Raw genomic sequence first — 26,938 nt, forward strand, 5'->3', positions numbered from 1 at the left:
AGGTCCGATGCAATATATGTGTTTCTTCGTCAATAAGACGGTCAGAGGGATACAGTAAACCTGAAGTGAAGCATCGGAATCCATAACTAGTGTCACAGGAATGCTTTAAAACATTGACAGTAAGAGGAGTCAGTCGTCTAGAACGTGAGTCGGCATTGTGCCTTTTGTATTTAATTCCGATGAAATTTCTGTGTTTGATCGTCAATATGACGGTCAGAGGGATACAGTAAACCTGATGTGAAGCATCGGAATCAATAACTGGTGTCACGGGAATGGTTCAAAACATTGACGGTAAGAAGAGCCAGTCTTACTGTACTTGAGTCGGCATTGTGCCTTTTGTATTTAATTCCGATGCAATTTCTGTGTTTGATCGTCAATGAGAAGGTCAGAGGGATTCAGTAAACCTGAAGTGAAGCATCGGAATCTATAACTAATGTCACAGGAATGGTTCAAAACATAGACAGTAGTAAGAGTCAGTTTTCATGTACTTAAGTCGGCATTGTGACTTTTGTATTTAATTCAGATGCAATTTCTGTGTTTCATCGTCAATAAGAAGGTCAGAGGGATACAGTAAAACTGAAGTGAAGTATCGGAATCTATAACTAGTGTCACAGGAATGGTTCAAAACATAGAGAGTAAGAAGAGTCAGTCTTCTTGTACTTAAGTCGGCATTGTGCCTTTTCTCTTTAATTCCGATGCAATTTCTGTGTTTCGTCGTCTATATGAGGGTCCAAGGGATACAGTAAACCTGAAGTGAAGCATCGGAACCTAAAACCGGTCTCACAGGGAAGGTTCAAACCATAGACAGTAAGAAGAGCCAGGCTTCTAGTAATTGAGTCGGCATTGTGACTTTTGTATTTAATTCCGATGCAATTTAAATGTTTCATCATCAATACGACGGTCAGAGGGATACAGTAAACCTGAAGTGAAGCATCGAAATCTATAACTAGTGTCACAGGAATGGTTCAAAACATAGACAGTAAGAAGAGTCAGTCTTCTTGTACTTGAGTCTAAATTGAGCATTTTGTGTTTAATTCCGATGCAATTTCTGTGTTTCATCGTCAATAAGAAGGTCAGAGGGATACAGTAAAACTGAAGTGATGCATCGGAATCTGTAACTAGTGTCACAGGAGTGGTTGAAATCATATAGAGTAAGAAGAGTCAGTCTTCTTGTACTTAAGTCGGCATTGTGCCTTTTGTATTTAATTCCGATGCAATTTCTGTGTTTCATCGTCAATAAGAAGGTCAGCTGGATACAGTAAACCTGAAGTGAAGCATCGGAATCTATAACTAGTGGCACAGGAATGGTTAAAACATAGACAGTAGGAAGAGTCAGTCTTCTTGTACTTAAGTCGGCATTGTGCCTCTTGTATTAATTCCGATGCAATTTCTGTGTTTCATCGTCAATAAGAAGGTCAAAGGGATACAGTAAACCTGAAGTGAACATCGGAATCTAAAACCGGTCTCACAGGAAAGGTTCAAATCATAGACAGTAAGAAGAGCCAGACTTCTTGTACCTGAGTCGGCATTGTGCATTTTGTATTTAATTCCGATGCAATTTCTGTGTTTCAACGTCAATAAGATGGTGAGAGTGGTACAGTAAACCTGAAGTGAAGCATCGGAATCTATAACTAGTGTCACGGGAATGGTTCAAAACATTGACAGTAAGAAGAGCCAGTTTTCATGTACTTGAGTCGGCATTGTGCCTTTTGTATTTAATTCCGATGAAATTTCTGTGTTTGATCGTCAATGAGAAGGACAGAGGGATTCAGTAAACCTGAAGTGAAGCATCGGAATCTATAACTAGTGTCACAGGAATGGTTCAAAACATAGACAGTAATAAGAGTCAGTTTTCTTGTACTTAAGTCGGCGTTGTCCCTTATGTACCTAATTCCGATGCAATTTCTGTGTTTCATCGTCAATAAGATGGTCAGAGGGATACAGTAAACCTGAAGTGAAGCATCGGAATCTATAACTAGTGTCACAGGAATCGTTCAAAGCATAGACTGTAAGAAGAGTCCGTTTTCTTGTACTTAAGTCGGCATTGTGCCTTTTGTATTTAATTCCGATGCAATTTCTGTGTTTCATCGTCAATAAGAAGGTCAACTGGATACAGTAAACCTGAAGTGAAGCATCGGAATCTATAACTAGTGTCATAGGAATGGTTCAAAACATAGAGAGTAAGAAGAGTGAGTCTTCTTGTACTTAAGTCGGCATTGTGCCTTTTGTATTTAATTCCGTTGTAATTTCTGTGTTTCATCGTCAATAAGAAGGTCAGCTGGATACAGTAAACCTGAAGTGAAGCATCGGAATCTATATCTAATGGCACAGGAATGGTTAAAACATGGACAGTAGGAAGAGTCAGTCTTCCTGTACTTAAGTCGGCATTGTGCCTCTTGTATTAATTCCGATGCAATTTCTGTGTTTCATCGTCAATAAGAAGGTCCAAGGGATACAGTAAACCTGAAGAAAAGCATCGGAATCTAAAACCGGTCTCACAGGAATGGTTCAAATCATAGACAGTAAGAAGAGCCAGACTTCTTGTAGCTGAGTCGGCATTCGGCCTTTTGTATTTAATTCCGATGAAATTTCTCTGTTTGATCGTCAATGAGACGGTCAGAGGGATTCAGTAAATCTGAAGTGAAGCATCGGAATCTATAACTAGTGTCACAGGAATTGTTCAAAACATAGACAGTAAGAAGAGTCAGTCTTCTTGTACTTAAGTCGGCAATGTGCCTTTTGTATTTAATTCCGATGCAATTTCTGTGTTTCATCGTCAATAAGAAGGTCAACTGGATACAGTAAACCTGAAGTGAAGCATCGGAATCTATAACTAGTGTCACAGGAAAGGTTCAAATCATAGACAGTAAGAAGAGCCAGACTTCTTGTACCTGAGTCGGGATTGTGCCTTTTGTATTTAATTCCGATGCAATTTCTGTGTTTCATCGTCAATAAGGAGGTCAACTGGATACAGTAAACCTGAAGTGAAGCATCGAAATCTGTAAGTAGTGTCACAGGAATGGTTCAAAACATAGACAGCAAGAAGAGTCAGTTTTCTAGTACTTAAGTCGGCATTGTGCATATTCTATTTAATTCCGATGCAATTTCTGTGTTTCGGCTTCAATAAGAAGGTCCAAGGGATATAGTAAACATGAAGTGAAGCATCGGAATCTAAAACCGGTCTCACAGGAAAGGTTCAAAACATAGACAGTAAGAAGAGCCAGTCTTCTTGTACTTAAGTCGGCATTGTGCCTTTTGTATATAATTACGATGCAATTTCTGTGTTTCATCGTCAATAAGAAGGTCAGAGGGATACAGTAAAACTGAAGTGAAGCATCGGAATCTATAACTAGTGTCACAGGAATGGATCAAAACATAGACTGGAAGGAGAGTCAGTCTTCTTGTACTTAAGTCGGCATTGTGCCATTTTGTAATTAATTAAGATGCAATTTCTGTGTTTCATCGTCGATAAGAAGGTCAGAGGGATACAGTAAACCTGAAGTGAAGCATCGGAACCTATAACTAGTGTCACAGGAATGGTTCAAAACATAGACAGTAAGAAGAGTCAGGCTTCTTGTACTTAAGATGGCATTGTGCCTTTTCTATTTAATTCCGATGCAATTTCTGTGTTTCGTCGTCAATATGAAGGTCCAAGGGATACAGTAAACCTGAAGTGAAGCATCGGAATCTATAACCCGTCTCACAGGAAAGGTTCAAATCATAGACAGTAAGAAGAGCCATTCTTCCAGTAATTGTGTCGGCATTGTGCCTTTTGTATTTAATTCCTATGCAATTTCTGTGTTTCATCGTCAATAAGAAGGTCAGAGGGATACAGTAAAATTGAAGTGAAGCATCGGAATCTATAACTAGTGTCACAGGAATGGTTAAAACGTAGACAGTAGGAAGAGTCGGGCTTCTTGTACTTAAGTCGGCATTGTGCCTCTTGTATTTAATTCCGAAGCAATTTCTGTGTTCGTCGTCAATAAAAAGGTCCAAGGGATACAGCAAACCTGAAGTGAAGCATCGGAATCTAAAACCGGTCTCACAGGAAAGGTTCAAATCATAGACAGTAAGAAGAGCCAGACTTCTTGTACCTGAGTCGGCATTGTGCCTTTTGTATTTAATTCCGATGCAATTTCTGTGTTTCAACGTCAATAAGACGGTCAGAGTGGTACAGTAAACCTGAAGTGAAGCATCGGAATCTATGACTAGTGTCACGGGAATGGTTAAAAACATTGACAGTAAGAAGAGCCAGTCTTCTTGTACATGAGTCGGCATTGTGCATTTTGTATTTAATTGCGATGAAATTTCTGTGTTTGATCGTCAATGAGAAGGTCAGAGGGATTCAGTAAACCTGAAGTGAAGCATCGGAATCTATAACTAGTGTCACAGGAATTGTTCAAAACATAGACAGTAACAAGAGTCAGTCTTCTTGTGCATAAGTCGGCATTGTGCCTTTTGTATTTAATTCCGATGAAATTTCTGTGTTTCTTCGTCAATACGACGGTCAGAGGGATACAGTAAACCTGAAGTGAAGCATCGGAATCTATAACTAGTATCACAGAAATGGTTTAAATCATAGACAGTAAGAAGAGTCAGTCCTCTAGAACTTGAGTCGGCATTGTGCCTTTTGTATTTAATTGCGATAAAATTTCTGTGTTTGATCGTCAATACGACGGTCAGAGGGATACAGTAAACCTGAAGTGAAGCATCGGAATCTATAACTAGTGTCACGGAAATGGTTCAAAACATAGACAGTAAGAAGAGTCAGTTTTCTCTTACTTAGTCGTCATTGTGCCTTTTGTATTTACTTCCGAAGCAATTTCTGTGTTTCATCGTCAATAAGGAGGTCAGAGGGATACAGTAAACCTGACGTGAAGCATCGGAATCTATAACTAGTGTCGCAGGAATGGTTCAATCATAGACAGTAAGTAATGTCAGTTTTCTTTTACTTAAGTAGGCATTGTGCATTTTGTATGTAATTCCGATGCAATTTTTGATTTTCATCGTCAATAAGAAGGTCCAAGGGATACAGTAAACCTGAAGTGAGCATCGGAATCTAAAACCGGTGTCACAGGAAACGTTCAAATCATAGACAGTAAGAAGAGCCAGACTTCTTGTACGTGAGTCGGCATTGTGCCTTTTGTATTTAATTCCGATGCAATTTCTGTGTTTCAACGTCAATAAGATGGTCAGAGTGGTACAGTAAACCTGAAGTGAAGCATCGGAATCTATAACTAGTGTCACGGGAATGGTTCAAAACATTGACAGTAAGAAGAGCCAGTCTTCTTGTACTTGAGTCGGCATTGTGCCTTTTGTATTTAATTCCGATGAAATTTCTGTGTTTGATCGTCAATGAGACGGTCAGAGGGATTCGGTAAACCTGAAGTGAAGCATCGGAATCTATAACTAGTGTCCCAGGAACGGTTCAAAACATAGACAGTAATAAGAGTCAGTTTTCTTGTACTTAAGTTGGCGTTGTCTCTTATGTACTTAATTCCGATGCAATTTCTGTGTTTCATCGTCAATAAGAATTCAGAGGGATACAGTAAACTTGAAGTAAAATCATCGGAATCTATAACTAGTGTCACAGGAATCGTTCAAAGCATAGACTGTAAGAAGATTTAGTTTTCTTGTACTTAAGTCGGCATTGTGCCTTTTCTATTTAATTCCGATGCAATTTCTGTGTTTCGGCGTCAATAAGATGGTCCAAGGGATACAGTAAACCTGAAGTCACGCATCGGAATCTAAAACTGGGCTCACAGGAATGGTTCAAAACATAGACAGTAAGTAGAGCAATTCTTCTTGTACTTCAGTCGGCATTGTGCCTTTTGTATTTAATTGCGATGCAATTTCTGTGTTTCATCGTCAATAAGAAGGTCAGAGGGATACAGTAAACCTGACGTGAAGCATCGGAAACTATAATTAGTGTCACAGGAATGGTTCAAAACATAGACAGTAAGAAGAGTCAGTTTAGTTGTACTTAGTCGGCATTGTGCCTTTTGCATTTACTTCCGATGCAATTTCTGTGTTTCATCGTCAATAAGGAGGTCAGAGGGATACAGTAAACCTGATGTGAAGCATCGGAATCTATAACTAGTGTCAAAGGAATGGTTCAATCATAGACAGGAAGTAATGTCAGTTTTCTTTTACTTAAGTAGGCATTGTGCATTTTGTATGTAATTCCGATGCAATTTTTGATTTTCATCGTCAATAAGAAGGTCCAAGGGATACAGTAAACCTGAAGTGAAGCATCGGAATCTAAAACCGGTGTCACAGGAAAGGTTCAAATCATAGACAGTAAGAAGAGCCAGACTTCTTGTACGTGAGTCGGCATTGTGCCATTTGTATTTAATTCCGATGCAATTTCTGTGTTTCAACGTCAATAAGATGGTCAGAGTGGTACAGTAAACCTGAAGTGAAGCATCGGAATCTATAACTAGTGTTGTGTCGGTATTTGGGCCGACACCGTGAAGTTGAGATGGCTGAAAAGGCAAGCTAGACTAACGCAGACGGGCGTGAAGTACTGGAACAGGATACGTAATTAATGTTAGGAAGAAAAGTACGGAGCAGGTTTAATACTTAACTTTACTCAATCATTGTGGTACATCGATCTTGACGATACACAGGAGACTCTAAGTACAATCACTGTATGGCTAATGGCGCCTTGCTAGTTCGTAGCCATTTACTTAGCTGATGGCTATTCTGTCTCTCGGCTAATGAGAGAGAAAGGCTTCGTACATCTGGTCGGTAGCTAGGTTCTCGTACAACTGGGGCGAGTGCTCTCTCGTATCACGAGACCTGCCTTGGTGGTGGCGCTAGGTCTGCGATTACACAGTGGCGACACGCGGGTCCGACATGTACTAAATGGACCGCGGCCGATTTAAGCTACCACCTAGCAAGTGTGGTGTCTGGCGGTGACACCACATTCCTCCCCCGCAAATCGGCGAACGGTCGTGTGATAAGGCTTCCGCCCGCCGTGGGGAGGACCACATGTTGACGTATGCGATGAGGTGGGGAGCCTAACAACAGGCGAGGCTGTGCCACCCGCACCCGGCCATTCGGTCCGAGGGGAGCTAGGAAACGCCTGAAAAACTAGTCCAGGGTGCACGTCAACATGCGGTGTATGCGCCCATAAAGAGACAGGAGGGACCGAAGGATCAACCTCCATTGCGTCGGGGTAGCCGACGCGCGATGGCGTCATGTGGTCCGGAGCGGGCGGGAGTTCCATGGCGGAGGACAGCTGGTCACGGGAAGCGATCGGCGGCGCGTGACCCTGGGAGGCGCTTGGCGGCTGCAACGAAGCGTCGAATGCGGGCGGCGCCGGCGGGAGAACAAGCGGCGGCGGCGGCGGCTGCTGCTGCTGCGGCGGCGGCGGCGCGTCGCCATGGGGCAAAATGGAAGGCATCGTCGGTAACACCTGGGGATGAGGCGAGCCAGTAGATGGGTCCCCAGGGCGCTGACCGGACGGCACCGTCGCTGAAAGCAGACGGGGAGCGGCAGAACCCGTGCGACGACAGAGGCGCAGCTGATTGAGATGCCGACGCACCTCACCAGAGGCCCCCAAAACCAAATACATCGCGCGGCCGAGGCAGCGAAGAATGCGCCCTGCAAGCCAACGCCGTGAACCTCGATAGTTGCGATAAAATACAACGTCGCCTGGAGCAAAAGCAGGAGTCTGCCGCTGCACAGGAACCTGATGCGGCGGATGCAGCAAAGACATCAAGGTGCGATGAGGACGACCGTGGAGCAACTCAGCCGGCGAGCGACCATCTCGGGGCTGAGAGCGATACGAAGACAAAAAGAGCAACAATGCGTCCTCCCGAGAATGCGACTCTTTCAATTTCAACATCTGTGACTTGAAAGTCCGGACCAATCGTTCAGCGGCACCGTTGGACTGAGGCGAAAACGGCGCGGATGTCAGATGTTGAATACCATTGGCCTGGCAGAATGACTGAAATTCTGCGGACATGAATTGTGGGCCATTGTCGGAAACAATAGTCTGCGGAAGACCTTCAATGCAAAAGATAGCAGACAACGCTTGGATGGTGGCGGAGGACGTCGTGGAAGACATCCGGACAACAAAAGGAAAATTACTGAAGGCGTCGACCAGAACCAACCATCGAGCATTCCAGAATGGACCAGCAAAATCAATGTGCAAGCGTTGCCAAGGGGAAGTGGCTTTTGGCCACGCAAAGACTTTCCGCGGCGGTGCGGACTGTTGTTCGGCACACGCCGGGCACGAAGAACACATATTCGTAATCGCAGCATCGATTCCGAACCAAGTACAGTGCTGACGAGCAAGTTGTTTCGTTCGCACTATACCCCAATGTCCTTGGTGAAGAAGCCGTAAAACAGAGGACTGTAACGAACGTGGGACCACGACTCTGGACTGATCATTATCAGAACGCAACAACAAAACACCACGTCGAACAAAAAGTCTCTCCTTGTGTGCAAAAAATCGGCGAACCAACGGATCCTCGATCCGAGACTTTGACAAAGGCCATTGCGTAGCAACAAAACGTAAAACAGTAGCAAGGACAGGGTCAGCACCTGTGGCTGTAGCGACACGACGAAAATCAATCGGAAACGATTCGACCACTTCATCGGTTTCCGAATCAATGAACATGCAAGCAAGTTCGGAAGAATCGAATGCTTTATCCTCAGCAACAGGCAAACGGGACAACGCATCGGCGTTTCCGTGCTTAGCAGTGGACCGATACAAGATATCGTAGCGGTACTGCGAGAGGAAAATAGACCAGCGAATGAATTTCTGCGCTGTACGTGGAGGTACAGGCTTGGTCGGATGAAAAAGCGATGTCAAAGGTTTGTGGTCTGTGATGATGGTAAAGTGACGACCATACAAGAAATCATGGAACTTAGTAACACCAAACACGAGAGCCAAAGCTTCTTTCTCTATCTGTGAATAATTTCTTTGCGCAGACGAGAGCAATTTGGACGCAAAGGCAATAGGGCGATCATGGGAGCCAACTTTGTGCGCAAGCACAGCACCGATCCCGAAATCCGATGCATCTACCATCAACAAAAGGGGTTTCTGGGGATCGAATGGCGTAAGGCAAGTATTAGAAAGCAACGCCGATTTCAACTGGCGAAAGGCGCGTTCACATTCCGTCGTCCAGACGAACGGAACACCTTTACGGCGTAAGCGATGAAGCGGAGCTGAAATGGAAGAGGCATTGCGCACATATTTATTGTAATAATTAATTTTACCCAACACACTCTGTAGCTGTTTCACATTTTGAGGGGAAGGCAATTCTTGTATGGCACGGAGGTGCTCTGGACTCGGATGTATGCCTTGGGCATTAATGACATGTCCCAGGTATGGTAAGTCACGAGCAAAAAACACACATTTGTCCTTCCTCAAGCGAAGACCATTTTGCCGCAAGACCTGAAATAATGTTCGTAAGGTCACAAGATGATCTTCTGTCTGTCCGGAGATCACTATATCGTCCAGATAGTTTGCTGCAGTAGGGGACCGACGCACAAATAGTTTGTAAATATTGCTGAAACAAGGCAGGGGCGGATGCACACCCGAATGGCAGTCTTTCGAAGCGGTACAATCCAAGATGCGTGTTAACCACCAATACGCGCTGGGATTCGTCGTCCACCGGTATTTGCAAGTACGCATCGGCTAGGTCCAACTTTGAAAAATATTTTCCCGGGCACAGTTTAGCAAAAAGATCTTCCGGGCGGGGCAAAGGAAAAGTAGCAGTCACTAGCTGTGGATTCACTGTGGCCTTGAAGTCCACGCAAAGTCTCAATTTTCCGGAAGGTTTTGGCAAAATTACTAAGGGTGAGGCCCAGAGAGAAGCTTGCACACGTTCAATTACACCCTGTGATTCGAGATCGTGTAACGTTCTTGCGACCTCATCACGCAATGCGTGGGGAACATTGCGCGCCCTGAAAAATTTCGGTTGCGCGTTTACCTTCAGTTCTAAATGTGCTTCATAGTTTTTAGCGCAACCTAAGCCCGGTGCAAAAATGTCTGCAAATTCGTCACACAGCCGAGAAACACTGTCTGTAGGCACAGTTTGATTCACTGATAGCACCTGATTTACAATAGAGATGTTAAACAACTGAAACAAATCTAGACCAAACAAGTTCACTGCAGAAGAAGAACGAAGAACGTAAAATGACACAAGTTTTGTTTGTCCCTTGTATGTTGCAAGAAGGCTGCACTGTCCTAACACAGGAATTGTCTGTCTGGAATATGTAGTTAGCTTAACATTTGCGGAACGCAACGGAGGTTTGCCCAGTTGTTTGCACGTGTCGTGATTGAGCAATGAAACTGCAGCTCCGGTATCGAGCTGGAATGGTATCACTTTGCCTTCAAAGTCTAAGTCCACAAAAAGTTTATTGTTCTGCTGACGACAAGAGCGACTGTTTTGTGCAATTGGAACAGACACTGGTACAGGATCACTTGCTAATTGACGTGATTTCCGGCGGCGTCGACGCACAGTTTTTGTGGGACGAACACAGTTACTGTTAGAGAAAGTGTCACTGGACGAAGTGGAATTAACGACATGAATGTCCATAGGCCAAGGTCCACGAGCCTGAGTGTCCTTGGTTCGATTCCAGCGCGAAGCAAAGGGCCTGGAAAGATTGTGATTGTCTGATCTGAGCTTTTTCTGGCAAACACTTTGAACATGTCCTTTCTTATTGCAGAAAAAGCAAATAGCTTGGCGTGACGGGCAATGTTCACGCGAATGTGTAGTAGCACACCGCGGGCACGATTTCACTACATTTGTGGGCTGGCGCGGCACACGTGGCTTAGCGCGCGGCGGCAGCTGTGCGGACGTGCGCGAGGCCCGGTTACCGGGCCGCGCAGCGCGTCCAGCGGGCCGGTTAATGTTACACACGGCTGGCGAAGTTTCAAAAGATTCCTGAGCACAGTCAAGTGTGTCCTGTCTATCCAATATGTCTATTACTTGTGGAAGGGAGGGATTAACTAGTTTCAAAATTTGCTCCCGTATGCGAACATCAGAAACGTTCTGTGCAATTGCATCACGCACCATTGTATCTGAATAAGAAAGACCACAGTCACATTCAAAGGCACAGTCCCTAGTAAGTCCTTGCAATGTTGCTACCCACTCCCTATTAGTTTGACCGGCCGTACGTTTTGTACGAAAGAACGTATACCGTTTTGCAACCACATTAACTGTTTCTTTGAAATAGGCATCTAATGCAGACAAAATGTCCTCGTAGGACAGAGTTGCTACGTCGCGTCGGGGAAACAATTTCACTATCACACGGTATGTGGACACACCGACACAAGAAAGCAAAAACGGCTGCCGCTCATTACCTTGAATTCTGTAGGCAGCGAGGTGGAAGGCAAACTGGCGGGACCACTCCCGCCAAGTCTCGAGGGTGTGGTCAAAACTTCGAAATGGTGGTGCAACGGCAGGTTGTGGCTGCGGTACCGGTGAAGCGGCGGCGGCCGCATCGGTGTGCAGCGCACGTTGACCCTGGACGAGCTGTCCAAGGGCATCCAATAACGCCTGCGTCTGCTGATTCTGCAAGCGATAAAATTCGGACAGTACATCTGGAGAATGTGGCGAAGCCATGACACAATTAAATGTAAGCAATCAGAAAGAACTCTTTTCCCTCGTCGCCAATGTTGTGTCGGTATCTGGGCCGACACCGTGAAGTTGAGATGGCTGAAAAGGCAAGCTAGACTAACGCAGACGGGCGTGAAGTACTGGAACAGGATACGTAATTAATGTTAGGAAGAAAATTACGGAGCAGGATTAATACTTAACTTTACTCAATCATTGTGGTACATCGATCTTGACGATACACAGGAGACTTTAAGTACAATCACTGTATGGCTAATGGCTCCTTGCTAGTTCGTAGCCATTAACTTAGCTGATGGCTATTCTGTCTCTCGGCTAATGAGAGAGAAAGGCTTCGTACATCTGGTCGGTAGCTAGGTTCTCGTACAACTGGGGCGAGTGCTCTCTCGTATCACGAGACCTGCCTTGGTGGTGGCGCTAGGTCTGCGATTACACAGTGGCGACACGCGGGTCCGACATGTACTAAATGGACCGCGGCCGATTTAAGCTACCACCTAGCAAGTGTGGTGTCTGGCGGTGACACCACAACTAGTGTCACGGGAATGGTTCAAAACATTGACAGTAAGAAGAGCTAGTCTTCTTGTACTTGAGTCAGCATTGTGCCTTTTGTATTTAATTCCGATGAAATTTCTGTGTTTGATCGTCAATGAGACGGTCAGAGGGATTCGGTAAACCTGAAGTGAAGCATCGGAATCTATAACTAGTGTCACAGGAATTGTTCAAAACATAGACAGTAAGAAGAGTCAGTCTTCTTGTACTTAAGTCGGCATTGTGCCTTTTGTATTTAATTCCGATTGCAATTTCTGTGTTTCGTCGTCAATAAGAAGGTCAACTGGATACAGTAAACCTGAAGTGAAGCATCGGAATCCATAACTAGTGTCACAGGAATGGTTCAAAACATAGACAGGAAGAGAGCCAGTCTTCTTGTACTTGAGTCGGCATTGTGCCTTTTGTATTTAATTCGGATGCAATTTCTGTGTTTCTTCGTCCATACGACGGTCAGAGGGATACAGTAAACCTGAAGTGAAGCATCGGAATCTATAGCTAGTGTCCCAGGAATGGTTTAAAACATAGACAGTAAGAGGAGTCAGTCCTCTAGAACTTGAGTCGGCATTGTGCCTTTTGCATTTAATTCCGATGAAATTTCTGTGTTTGATCGTCAATACGACGGTCAGAGGGATACAGTAAACCTGAAGTGAAGCATCGGAATCTATAACTAGTGTCACGGGAATGGTTCAAAATATTGACGGTAAGAAGAGCCAGTCTTCTTGTACTTGAGTCGGCATTGTGCCTTTTGTATTTAATTCCGATGAAATTTCTGTGTTTGATCGTCAATGAAAAGGTCAGATTGATTCAGTAAACCTGAAGTGAAACATCGGAATCTATAACTAGTGTCACAGGAATGGTTCAAAACATAGACAGTAATAAGAGTCAGTTTTCTTGTACTTAAGTCGGCGTTGTCTCTTATGTACTTAATTCCGATGCAATTTCTGTGTTTCATCGTCAATAAGAAGGTCAGAGGGATACAGTAAACCTGAAGTGAAGCATCGGAAACTATAACTAGTATCACAGGAATGGTTCAAAACATAGACAGTAAGAAGAGTCAGTTTTGTTGTACTTAGTCGGCATTGTGCCTTTTGTATTTACTTCCGATGCAATTTCTATGTTTCATCGTCAATAAGGAGGTCAGAGGGATACAGTAAACCTGAAGTGAAGCATCGGAATCTATAACTAGTGTCACAGGAATGGTTCAATCATAGACAGTAAGTAGAGTCAGTTTTCTTTTACTTAAGTCGGCATTGTGCATTTTGTATGTAATTCCGATGCAATTTCTGTGTTTCGTCGTCAATAAGAAGGTCCAAGGGATGCAGTAAACCTGAAGTCAAGCATCGGAATCTAAAACTGGTCTCACAGGAAAGGTTCAAAACATAGACAGTAAGAATAGGCAGTCTTCTTGTACTTGAGTCGGCATTGTGCCTTTTGTATTTAATTCCGATGCAATTTCTAAGTTTCATCGTCAATAAGATGGTCCAAGGGATACAGTAAACCTGAAGTGAAGCATCGGAATCTAGAACCGGTCTCACAGGAAAGGTTCAAAACATAGACAGTTAGAAGATCTGGTCTTCTTGTACTTGAGTCGGCATTGTGGCTTTTGTATTTAATTCCGATGCAATTTCTGTGTTTCATCGTCAATAAGACGGTCAGAGGGATACAGTAAACCTGAAGTGAAGCATCTGAATCTATAACTAGTGTCACAGGAATGGTTCAAAACATAGACAGTAGGAAGGGTCAGTCTTCTCGTACTTAAGTCGGCATTGTGCCTTTTGTATTTAATTCCGATGCAATTTCTGTGTTTCATCGTCAATAAGGAGGTCAACTGGATACAGTAAACCTGAAGTGAAGCATCGAAATCTGTAAGTAGTGTCACAGGAATGGTTCAAAACATAGACAGCAAGAAGAGTCAGTTTTCTAGTACTTAAGTCGGCATTGTGCATATTCTATTTAATTTCGATGCAATTTCTGTGTTTCGGCTTCAATAAGAAGGTCCAAGGGATATAGTAAACATGAAGTGAAGCATCGGAATCTAAAACCGGTCTCACAGGAAAGGTTCAAAACATAGACAGTAAGAAGAGCCAGTCTTCTTGTACTTAAGACGGCATTGTGCCTTTTGTATATAATTACGATGCAATTTCTGTGTTTCATCGTCAATAAGAAGGTCAGAGGGATACAGTAAAACTGAAGTGAAGCATCGGAATCTATAACTAGTGTCACAGGAATGGATCAAAACATAGACTGGAAGATGAGTCAGTCTTCTTGTACTTAAGTCGGCATTGTGCCATTTTGTATTTAATTAAGATGCAATTTCTGTGTTTCATCGTCGATAAGAAGGTCAGAGGGATACAGTAAACCTGAAGTGAAGCATCGAAACCTATAACTAGTGTCACAGGAATGGTTCAAAACATAGACAGTAAGAAGAGTCAGGCTTCTTGTACTTAAGATGGCATTGTGCCTTTTGTATTTAATTCCGATGCAATTTCTGTGTTTCTTCGTCAATACGACGGTCAGAGGGATACAGTAAACCTGAAGTGAAGCATCGGAATCTATAACTAGTATCACAGAAATGGTTTAAATCATAGACAGTAAGAAGAGTCAGTGCTCTAGAACTTGAGTCGGCATTGTGCCTTTTGTATTTAATTCCGATGAAATTTCTGTGTTTGATCGTCAATACGACGGTCAGAGGGATACAGTAAACCTGAAGTGAAGCATCGGAATCTATAACTAGTGTCACAGAAATGGTTTAAATCATAGACAGTAAGAAGAGTCAGTGCTCTAGAACTTGAGTCGGCATTGTGCCTTTTGTATTTAATTCCGATGAAATTTCTGTGTTTGATCGTCAATACGACGGTCAGAGGGATACAGTAAACCTGAAGTGAAGCATCGGAATCTATAACTAGTGTCGCGGGAATGGTTCAAAACATAGACAGTAAGAAGAGTCAGTTTTCTCTTACTTAGTCGGCATTGTGCCTTTTGTATTTACTTCCGAAGCAATTTCTGTGTTTCATCGTCAATAAGGAGGTCAGAGGGATACAGTAAACCTGACGTGAAGCATCGGAATCTATAACTAGTGTCGCAGGAATGGTTCAATCATAGACAGTAAGTAATGTCAGTTTTCTTTTACTTAAGTAGGCATTGTGCATTTTGTATGTAATTCCGATTCAATTTTTGATTTTCATCGTCAATAAGAAGGTCCAAGGGATACAGTAAACCTGAAGTGAAGCATCGGAATCTATAACTAGTGTCACGGGAATGGTTCAAAACATTGACAGTAAGACGAGCCAGTCTTCTTGTACTTGAGACGGCATTGTGCCTTTTGTATTTAATTCCGATGAAATTTCTGTGTTTGATCGTCAATGAGACGGTCAGAGGGACTCGGTAAACCTGAAGTGAAGCATCGGAATCTATAACTAGTGTCACAGGAATCGTTCAAAGCATAGACAGTAATAAGAGTCAGTTTTCTTGTACTTAAGTCGGCGTTGTCTCTTATGTACTTAATTCCGATGCAATTTCTGTGTTTCATCGTCAATAAGAAGGTCAGAGGGATACAGTAAACCTGAAGTAAAATCATCGGAATCTATAACTAGTGTCACAGGAATCGTTCAAAGCATAGACTGTAAGAAGAGTCAGTTTTCTTGTTCTTAAGTCGGCATTGTGCCTTTTCTATTTAATTCCGATGCAATTTCTGTGTTTCGGCGTCAATAAGATGGTCCAAGGGATACAGTAAACCTGAAGTGAAGCATCGGAATCTAAAACCCGTCTCACAGGAATGGTTCAAAACATAGACAGTAAGAAGAGTCAGTTTAGTTGTACTTAGTCGGCATTGTGCCTTTTGCATTTACTTCCGATGCAATTTCTGTGTTTCATCGTCAATAAGGAGGTCAGAGGGATACAGTAAACCTGATGTGAAGCATCGGAATCTATAACTAGTGTCAAAGGAATGGTTCAATCATAGACAGTAAGTAGAGTCAGTTTTCTTTTACTTAGGTCGGCATTGTGCATTTTGTATGTAATTCCGATGCAATTTCTGTGTTTCGTCGTCAATAAGAAGGTCCAAGGGATACAGTAAACCTGAAGTCAAGCATCGGAATCTAAAACTGGTCTCACAGGAAAGGTTCGAAACATAGACAGTAAGAATAGGCAGTCTTCTTGTACTTGAGTCGGCATTGCGCCTTTTGTATTTAATTCCGATGCAATTTCTAAGTTTCATCGTCAATAAGATGGTCCAAGGGATACAGTAAACCTGAAGTGAAGCATCGGAATCTAGAACCGGTCTCACAGGAAAGGTTCAAAACATAGACAGTAAGGAGATCTGGTCTTCTTGTACTTGAGTCGGCATTGTGGCTTTTGTATTTAATTCCGATGCAATTTCTGTGTTTCATCGTCAATAAGGAGGTCAGAGGTATACAGTAAACCTGACGTGAAGCATCGGAATCTATAACTAGTGTCGCAGGAATGGTTCAATCATAGACAGGAAGTAATGTCAGTTTTCTTTTACTTAAGTAGGCATTGTGCATTTTGTATGTAATTCCGATGCAATTTTTGATTTTCATCGTCAATAAGAAGGTCCAAGGGATACAGTAAACCTGAAGTGAAGCATCAGAATCTAAAACCGGTGTCACAGGAAAGGTTCAAATCATAGACAGTAAGAAGAGCCAGACTTCTTGTACGTGAGTCGGCATTGTGCCATTTGTATTTAATTCCGATGCAATTTCTGTGTTTCAACGTCAATAAGATGGTCAGAGTGGTACAGTAAACCTGAAGTGAAGCATCGGAATCTATAACTAGTGTTGTGTCGGTATTTGGGCCGACACCGTGAAGTTGAGATGGCTGAAAAGGCAAGCTAGACTAACGCAGACGGGCGTGAAGTACTGGAACAGGATACGTAATTAATGTTAGGAAGAAAAGTACGGAGCAGGTTTAATACTTAACTTTACTCAATCATTGTGGTACATCGATCTTGACGATACACAGGAGACTTTAAGTACAATCACTGTATGGCTAATGGCGCCTTGCTAGTTCGTAGCCATTTACTTAGCTGATGGCTATTCTGTCTCTCGGCTAATGAGAGAGAAAGGCTTCGTACATCTGGTCGGTAGCTAGGTTCTCGTACAACTGGGGCGAGTGCTCTCTCGTATCACGAGACCTGCCTTGGTGGTGGCGCTAGGTCTGCGATTACACAGTGGCGACACGCGGGTCCGACATGTACTAAATGGACCGCGGCCGATTTAAGCTACCACCTAGCAAGTGTGGTGTCTGGCGGTGACACCACATTCCTCCCCCGCAAATCGGCGAACGGTCGTGTGATAAGGCTTCCGCCCGCCGTGGGGAGGACCACATGTTGACGTATGCGATGAGGTGGGGAGCCTAACAACAGGCGAGGCTGTGCCACCCGCACCCGGCCATTCGGTCCGAGGGGAGCTAGGAAACGCCTGAAAAACTAGTCCAGGGTGCACGTCAACATGCGGTGTATGCGCCCGTAAAGAGACAGGAGGGACCGAAGGATCAACCTCCATTGCGTCGGGGTAGCCGACGCGCGATGACGTCATGTGGTCCGGAGCGGGCGGGAGTTCCATGGCGGAGGACAGCTGGTCACGGGAAGCGATCGGCGGCGCGTGACCCTGGGAGGCGCTTGGCGGCAGCAACGAAGCGTCGAATGCGGGCGGCGCCGGCGGGAGAACAAGCGGCGGCGGCGGCGGCTGCTGCTGCTGCGGCGGCGGCGGCGCGTCGCCATGGGGCAAAATGGAAGGCATCGTCGGTAACACCTGGTGATGAGGCGAGCCAGTAGATGGGTCCCCAGGGCGCTGACCGGACGGCACCGTCGCTGAAAGCAGACGGGGAGCGGCAGAACCCGTGCGACGACAGAGGCGCAGCTGATTGAGATGCCGACGCACCTCACCAGAGGCCCCCAAAACCAAATACATCGCGCGGCCGAGGCAGCGAAGAATGCGCCCTGCGAGCCAACGCCGTGAACCTCGATAGTTGCGATAAAATACAACGTCGCCTGGAGCAAAAGCAGGAGTCTGCCGCTGCACAGGAACCTGATGCGGCGGATGCAGCAAAGACATCAAGGTGCGATGAGGACGACCGTGGAGCAACTCAGCCGGCGAGCGACCATCTCGGGGCTGAGAGCGATACGAAGACAAAAAGAGCAACAATGCGTCCTCCCGAGAATGCGACTCTTTCAATTTCAACATCTGTGACTTGAAAGTCCGGACCAATCGTTCAGCGGCACCGTTGGACTGAGGCGAAAACGGCGCGGATGTCAGATGTTGAATACCATTGGCCTGGCAGAATGACTGAAATTCTGCGGACATGAATTGTGGGCCATTGTCGGAAACAATAGTCTGCGGAAGACCTTCAATGCAAAAGATAGCAGACAACGCTTGGATGGTGGCGGAGGACGTCGTGGAAGACATCCGGACAACAAAAGGAAAATTACTGAAGGCGTCGACCAGAACCAACCATCGAGCATTCCAGAATGGACCAGCAAAATCAATGTGCAAGCGTTGCCAAGGGGAAGTGGCTTTTGGCCACGCAAAGACTTTCCGCGGCGGTGCGGACTGTTGTTCGGCACACGCCGGGCACGAAGAACACATATTCGTAATCGCAGCATCGATTCCGAACCAAGTACAGTGCTGACGAGCAAGTTGTTTCGTTCGCACTATACCCCAATGTCCTTGGTGAAGAAGCCGTAAAACAGAGGACTGTAACGAACGTGGGACCACGACTCTGGACTGATCATTATCAGAACGCAACAACAAAACACCACGTCGAACAAAAAGTCTCTCCTTGTGTGCAAAAAATCGGCGAACCAACGGATCCTCGATCCGAGACTTTGACAAAGGCCATTGCGTAGCAACAAAACGTAAAACAGTAGCAAGGACAGGGTCAGCACCTGTGGCTGTAGCGACACGACGAAAATCAATCGGAAACGATTCGACCACTTCATCGGTTTCCGAATCAATGAACATGCAAGCAAGTTCGGAAGAATCGAATGCTTTATCCTCAGCAACAGGCAAACGGGACAACGCATCGGCGTTTCCGTGCTTAGCAGTGGACCGATACAAGATATCGTAGCGGTACTGCGAGAGGAAAATAGACCAGCGAATGAATTTCTGCGCTGTACGTGGAGGTACAGGCTTGGTCGGATGAAAAAGCGATGTCAAAGGTTTGTGGTCTGTGATGATGGTAAAGTGACGACCATACAAGAAATCATGGAACTTAGTAACACCAAACACGAGAGCCAAAGCTTCTTTCTCTATCTGTGAATAATTTCTTTGCGCAGACGAGAGCAATTTGGACGCAAAGGCAATAGGGCGATCATGGGAGCCAACTTTGTGCGCAAGCACAGCACCGATCCCGAAATCCGATGCATCTACCATCAACAAAAGGGGTTTCTGGGGATCGAATGGCGTAAGGCAAGTATTAGAAAGCAACGCCAATTTCAACTGGCGAAAGGCGCGTTCACATTCCGTCGTCCAGACGAACGGAACACCTTTACGGCGTAAGCGATGAAGCGGAGCTGAAATGGAAGAGGCATTGCGCACATATTTATTGTAATAATTAATTTTACCCAACACACTCTGTAGCTGTTTCACATTTTGAGGGGAAGGCAATTCTTGTATGGCACGGAGGTGCTCTGGACTCGGATGTATGCCTTGGGCATTAATGACATGTCCCAGGTATGGTAAGTCACGAGCAAAAAACACACATTTGTCCTTCCTCAAGCGAAGACCATTTTGCCGCAAGACCTGAAATAATGTTCGTAAGGTCACAAGATGATCTTCTGTCTGTCCGGAGATCACTATATCGTCCAGATAGTTTGCTGCAGTAGGGGACCGACGCACAAATAGTTTGTAAATATTGCTGAAACAAGGCAGGGGCGGATGCACACCCGAATGGCAGTCTTTCGAAGCGGTACAATCCAAGATGCGTGTTAACCACCAATACGCGCTGGGATTCGTCGTCCACCGGTATTTGCAAGTACGCATCGGCTAGGTCCAACTTTGAAAAATATTTTCCCGGGCACAGTTTAGCAAAAAGATCTTCCGGGCGGGGCAAAGGAAAAGTAGCAGTCACTAGCTGTGGATTCACTGTGGCCTTGAAGTCCACGCAAAGTCTCAATTTTCCGGAAGGTTTTGGCAAAATTACTAAGGGTGAGGCCCAGAGAGAAGCTTGCACACGTTCAATTACACCCTGCGATTCGAGATCGTGTAACGTTCTTGCGACCTCATCACGCAATGCGTGGGGAACATTGCGCGCCCTGAAAAATTTCGGTTGCGCGTTTACCTTCAGTTCTAAATGTGCTTCATAGTTTTTAGCGCAACCTAAGCCCAGTGCAAAAATGTCTGCAAATTCGTCACACAGCCGAGAAACACTGTCTGTAGGCACAGTTTGATTCACTGATAGCACCTGATTTACAATAGACATGTTAAACAACTGAAACAAATCTAGACCAAACAAGTTCACTGCAGAAGAAGAACGAAGAACGTAAAATGACACAAGTTTTGTTTGTCCCTTGTATGTTGCAAGAAGGCTGCACTGTCCTAACACAGGAATTGTCTGTCTGGAATATGTAGTTAGCTTAACATTTGCGGAACGCAACGGAGGTTTGCCCAGTTGTTTGTACGTGTCGTGATTGAGCAATGTAACTGCAGCTCCGGTATCGAGCTGGAATGGTATCACTTTGCCTTCAAAGTCTAAGTCCACAAAAAGTTTATTGTTCTGCTGACGACAAGAGCGACTGTTTTGTGCAATTGGAACAGACACTGGTACAGGATCACTTGCTAATTGACGTGATTTCCGGCGGCGTCGACGCACAGTTTTTGTGGGACGAACACAGTTACTGTTAGAGAAAGTGTCACTGGACGAAGTGGAATTAACGACATGAATGTCCATAGGCCAAGGTCCACGAGCCTGAGTGTCCTTGGTTCGATTCCAGCGCGAAGCAAAGGGCCTGGAAAGATTGTGATTGTCTGATCTGAGCTTTTTCTGGCAAACACTTTGAACATGTCCTTTCTTATTGCAGAAAAAGCAAATAGCTTGGCGTGACGGGCAATGTTCACGCGAATGTCTAGTAGCACACCGCGGGCACGATTTCACTACATTTGTGGGCTGGCGCGGCACACGTGGCTTAGCGCGCGGCGGCAGCTGTGCGGACGTGCGCGAGGCCCGGTTACCGGGCCGCGCAGCGCGTCCAGCGGGCCGGTTAATGTTACACACGGCTGGCGAAGTTTCAAAAGATTCCTGAGCACAGTCAAGTGTGTCCTGTCTATCCAATATGTCTATTACTTGTGGAAGGGAGGGATTAACTAGTTTCAAAATTTGCTCCCGTATGCGAACATCAGAAACGTTCTGTGCAATTGCATCACGCACCATTGTATCTGAATAAGAAAGACCACAGTCACATTCAAAGGCACAGTCCCTAGTAAGTCCTTGCAATGTTGCTACCCACTCCCTATTAGTTTGACCGGCCGTACGTTTTGTACGAAAGAACGTATACCGTTTTGCAACCACATTAACTGTTTCTTTGAAATAGGCATCTAATGCAGACAAAATTTCCTCGTAGGACAGAGTTGCTACGTCGCGTCGGGGAAACAATTTCACTATCACACGGTATGTGGACACACCGACACAAGAAAGCAAAAACGGCTGCCGCTCATTACCTTGAATTCTGTAGGCAGCGAGGTGGAAGGCAAACTGGCGGGACCACTCCCGCCAAGTCTCGAGGGTGTGGTCAAAACTTCGAAATGGTGGTGCAACGGCAGGTTGTGGCTGCGGTACCGGTGAAGCGGCGGCGGCCGCATCGGTGTGCAGCGCACGTTGACCCTGGACGAGCTGTCCAAGGGCATCCAATAACGCCTGCGTCTGCTGATTCTGCAAGCGATAAAATTCGGACAGTACATCTGGAGAATGTGGCGAAGCCATGACACAATTAAATGTAAGCAATCAGAAAGAACTCTTTTCCCTCGTCGCCAATGTTGTGTCGGTATCTGGGCCGACACCGTGAAGTTGAGATGGCTGAAAAGGCGAGCTAGACTAACGCAGACGGGCGTGAAGTACTGGAACAGGATACGTAATTAATGTTAGGAAGAAAATTACGGAGCAGGATTAATACTTAACTTTACTCAATCATTGTGGTACATCGATCTTGACGATACACAGGAGACTTTAAGTACAATCACTGTATGGCTAATGGCTCCTTGCTAGTTCGTAGCCATTAACTTAGCTGATGGCTATTCTGTCTCTCGGCTAATGAGAGAGAAAGGCTTCGTACATCTGGTCGGTAGCTAGGTTCTCGTACAACTGGGGCGAGTGCTCTCTCGTATCACGAGACCTGCCTTGGTGGTGGCGCTAGGTCTGCGATTACACAGTGGCGACACGCGGGTCCGACATGTACTAAATGGACCGCGGCCGATTTAAGCTACCACCTAGCAAGTGTGGTGTCTGGCGGTGACACCACAACTAGTGTCACGGGAATGGTTCAAAACATTGACAGTAAGAAGAGCTAGTCTTCTTGTACTTGAGTCAGCATTGTGCCTTTTGTATTTAATTCCGATGAAATTTCTGTGTTTGATCGTCAATGAGACGGTCAGAGGGATTCGGTAAACCTGAAGTGAAGCATCGGAATCTATAACTAGTGTCACAGGAATTGTTCAAAACATAGACAGTAAGAAGAGTCAGTCTTCTTGTACTTAAGTCGGCATTGTGCCTTTTGTATTTAATTCCGATTGCAATTTCTGTGTTTCGTCGTCAATAAGAAGGTCAACTGGATACAGTAAACCTGAAGTGAAGCATCGGAATCCATAACTAGTGTCACAGGAATGGTTCAAAACATAGACAGGAAGAGAGCCAGTCTTCTTGTACTTGAGTCGGCATTGTGCCTTTTGTATTTAATTCGGATGCAATTTCTGTGTTTCTTCGTCCATACGACGGTCAGAGGGATACAGTAAACCTGAAGTGAAGCATCGGAATCTATAGCTAGTGTCCCAGGAATGGTTTAAAACATAGACAGTAAGAGGAGTCAGTCCTCTAGAACTTGAGTCGGCATTGTGCCTTTTGCATTTAATTCCGATGAAATTTCTGTGTTTGATCGTCAATACGACGGTCAGAGGGATACAGTAAACCTGAAGTGAAGCATCGGAATCTATAACTAGTGTCACGGGAATGGTTCAAAATATTGACGGTAAGAAGAGCCAGTCTTCTTGTACTTGAGTCGGCATTGTGCCTTTTGTATTTAATTCCGATGAAATTTCTGTGTTTGATCGTCAATGAAAAGGTCAGATTGATTCAGTAAACCTGAAGTGAAACATCGGAATCTATAACTAGTGTCACAGGAATGGTTCAAAACATAGACAGTAATAAGAGTCAGTTTTCTTGTACTTAAGTCGGCGTTGTCTCTTATGTACTTAATTCCGATGCAATTTCTGTGTTTCATCGTCAATAAGAAGGTCAGAGGGATACAGTAAACCTGAAGTGAAGCATCGGAAACTATAACTAGTATCACAGGAATGGTTCAAAACATAGACAGTAAGAAGAGTCAGTTTTGTTGTACTTAGTCGGCATTGTGCCTTTTGTATTTACTTCCGATGCAATTTCTATGTTTCATCGTCAATAAGGAGGTCAGAGGGATACAGTAAACCTGAAGTGAAGCATCGGAATCTATAACTAGTGTCACAGGAATGGTTCAATCATAGACAGTAAGTAGAGTCAGTTTTCTTTTACTTAAGTCGGCATTGTGCATTTTGTATGTAATTCCGATGCAATTTCTGTGTTTCGTCGTCAATAAGAAGGTCCAAGGGATGCAGTAAACCTGAAGTCAAGCATCGGAATCTAAAACTGGTCTCACAGGAAAGGTTCAAAACATAGACAGTAAGAATAGGCAGTCTTCTTGTACTTAAGTCGGCATTGTGCCTTTTGTATTTAATTCCGATGCAATTTCTAAGTTTCATCGTCAATAAGATGGTCCAAGGGATACAGTAAACCTGAAGTGAAGCATCGGAATCTAGAACCGGTCTCACAGGAAAGGTTCAAAACATAGACAGTTAGAAGATCTGGTCTTCTTGTACTTGAGTCGGCATTGTGGCTTTTGTATTTAATTCCGATGCAATTTCTGTGTTTCATCGTCAATAAGACGGTCAGAGGGATACAGTAAACCTGAAGTGAAGCATCTGAATCTATAACTAGTGTCACAGGAATGGTTCAAAACATAGACAGTAGGAAGGGTCAGTCTTCTCGTACTTAAGTCGGCATTGTGCCTTTTGTATTTAATTCCGATGCAATTTCTGTGTTTCATCGTCAATAAGGAGGTCAACTGGATACAGTAAACCTGAAGTGAAGCATCGAAATCTGTAAGTAGTGTCACAGGAATGGTTCAAAACATAGACAGCAAGAAGAGTCAGTTTTCTAGTACTTAAGTCGGCATTGTGCATATTCTATTTAATTTCGATGCAATTTCTGTGTTTCGGCTTCAATAAGAAGGTCCAAGGGATATAGTAAACATGAAGTGAAGCATCGGAATCTAAAACCGGTCTCACAGGAAAGGTTCAAAACATAGACAGTAAGAAGAGCCAGTCTTCTTGTACTTAAGTCGGCATTGTGCCTTTTGTATATAATTACGATGCAATTTCTGTGTTTCATCGTCAATAAGAAGGTCAGAGGGATACAGTAAAACTGAAGTGAAGCATCGGAATCTATAACTAGTGTCACAGGAATGGATCAAAACATAGACTGGAAGAAGAGTCAGTCTTCTTGTACTTAAGTCGGCATTGTGCCATTTTGTATTTAATTAAGATGCAATTTCTGTGTTTCATCGTCGATAAGAAGGTCAGAGGGATACAGTAAACCTGAAGTGAAGCATCGAAACCTATAACTAGTGTCACAGGAATGGTTCAAAACATAGACAGTAAGAAGAGTCAGGCTTCTTGTACTTAAGATGGCATTGTGCCTTTTGTATTTAATTCCGATGCAATTTCTGTGTTTCTTCGTCAATACGACGGTCAGAGGGATACAGTAAACCTGAAGTGAAGCATCGGAATCTATAACTAGTATCACAGAAATGGTTTAAATCATAGACAGTAAGAAGAGTCAGTGCTCTAGAACTTGAGTCGGCATTGTGCCTTTTGTATTTAATTCCGATGAAATTTCTGTGTTTGATCGTCAATACGACGGTCAGAGGGATACAGTAAACCTGAAGTGAAGCATCGGAATCTATAACTAGTGTCACAGAAATGGTTTAAATCATAGACAGTAAGAAGAGTCAGTGCTCTAGAACTTGAGTCGGCATTGTGCCTTTTGTATTTAATTCCGATGAAATTTCTGTGTTTGATCGTCAATACGACGGTCAGAGGGATACAGTAAACCTGAAGTGAAGCATCGGAATCTATAACTAGTGTCGCGGGAATGGTTCAAAACATAGACAGTAAGAAGAGTCAGTTTTCTCTTACTTAGTCGGCATTGTGCCTTTTGTATTTACTTCCGAAGCAATTTCTGTGTTTCATCGTCAATAAGGAGGTCAGAGGGATACAGTAAACCTGACGTGAAGCATCGGAATCTATAACTAGTGTCGCAGGAATGGTTCAATCATAGACAGTAAGTAATGTCAGTTTTCTTTTACTTAAGTAGGCATTGTGCATTTTGTATGTAATTCCGATTCAATTTTTGATTTTCATCGTCAATAAGAAGGTCCAAGGGATACAGTAAACCTGAAGTGAAGCATCGGAATCTATAACTAGTGTCACGGGAATGGTTCAAAACATTGACAGTAAGACGAGCCAGTCTTCTTGTACTTGAGACGGCATTGTGCCTTTTGTATTTAATTCCGATGAAATTTCTGTGTTTGATCGTCAATGAGACGGTCAGAGGGACTCGGTAAACCTGAAGTGAAGCATCGGAATCTATAACTAGTGTCACAGGAATCGTTCAAAGCATAGACAGTAATAAGAGTCAGTTTTCTTGTACTTAAGTCGGCGTTGTCTCTTATGTACTTAATTCCGATGCAATTTCTGTGTTTCATCGTCAATAAGAAGGTCAGAGGGATACAGTAAACCTGAAGTAAAATCATCGGAATCTATAACTAGTGTCACAGGAATCGTTCAAAGCATAGACTGTAAGAAGAGTCAGTTTTCTTGTTCTTAAGTCGGCATTGTGCCTTTTCTATTTAATTCCGATGCAATTTCTGTGTTTCGGCGTCAATAAGATGGTCCAAGGGATACAGTAAACCTGAAGTGAAGCATCGGAATCTAAAACCCGTCTCACAGGAATGGTTCAAAACATAGACAGTAAGAAGAGTCAGTTTAGTTGTACTTAGTCGGCATTGTGCCTTTTGCATTTACTTCCGATGCAATTTCTGTGTTTCATCGTCAATAAGGAGGTCAGAGGGATACAGTAAACCTGATGTGAAGCATCGGAATCTATAACTAGTGTCAAAGGAATGGTTCAATCATAGACAGTAAGTAGAGTCAGTTTTCTTTTACTTAGGTCGGCATTGTGCATTTTGTATGTAATTCCGATGCAATTTCTGTGTTTCGTCGTCAATAAGAAGGTCCAAGGGATACAGTAAACCTGAAGTCAAGCATCGGAATCTAAAACTGGTCTCACAGGAAAGGTTCGAAACATAGACAGTAAGAATAGGCAGTCTTCTTGTACTTGAGTCGGCATTGCGCCTTTTGTATTTAATTCCGATGCAATTTCTAAGTTTCATCGTCAATAAGATGGTCCAAGGGATACAGTAAACCTGAAGTGAAGCATCGGAATCTAGAACCGGTCTCACAGGAAAGGTTCAAAAC

Source organism: Schistocerca americana, chromosome 10, assembly GCF_021461395.2.
Source record: "Schistocerca americana isolate TAMUIC-IGC-003095 chromosome 10, iqSchAmer2.1, whole genome shotgun sequence".
Lineage (NCBI taxonomy): Eukaryota > Metazoa > Arthropoda > Insecta > Orthoptera > Acrididae > Schistocerca > Schistocerca americana.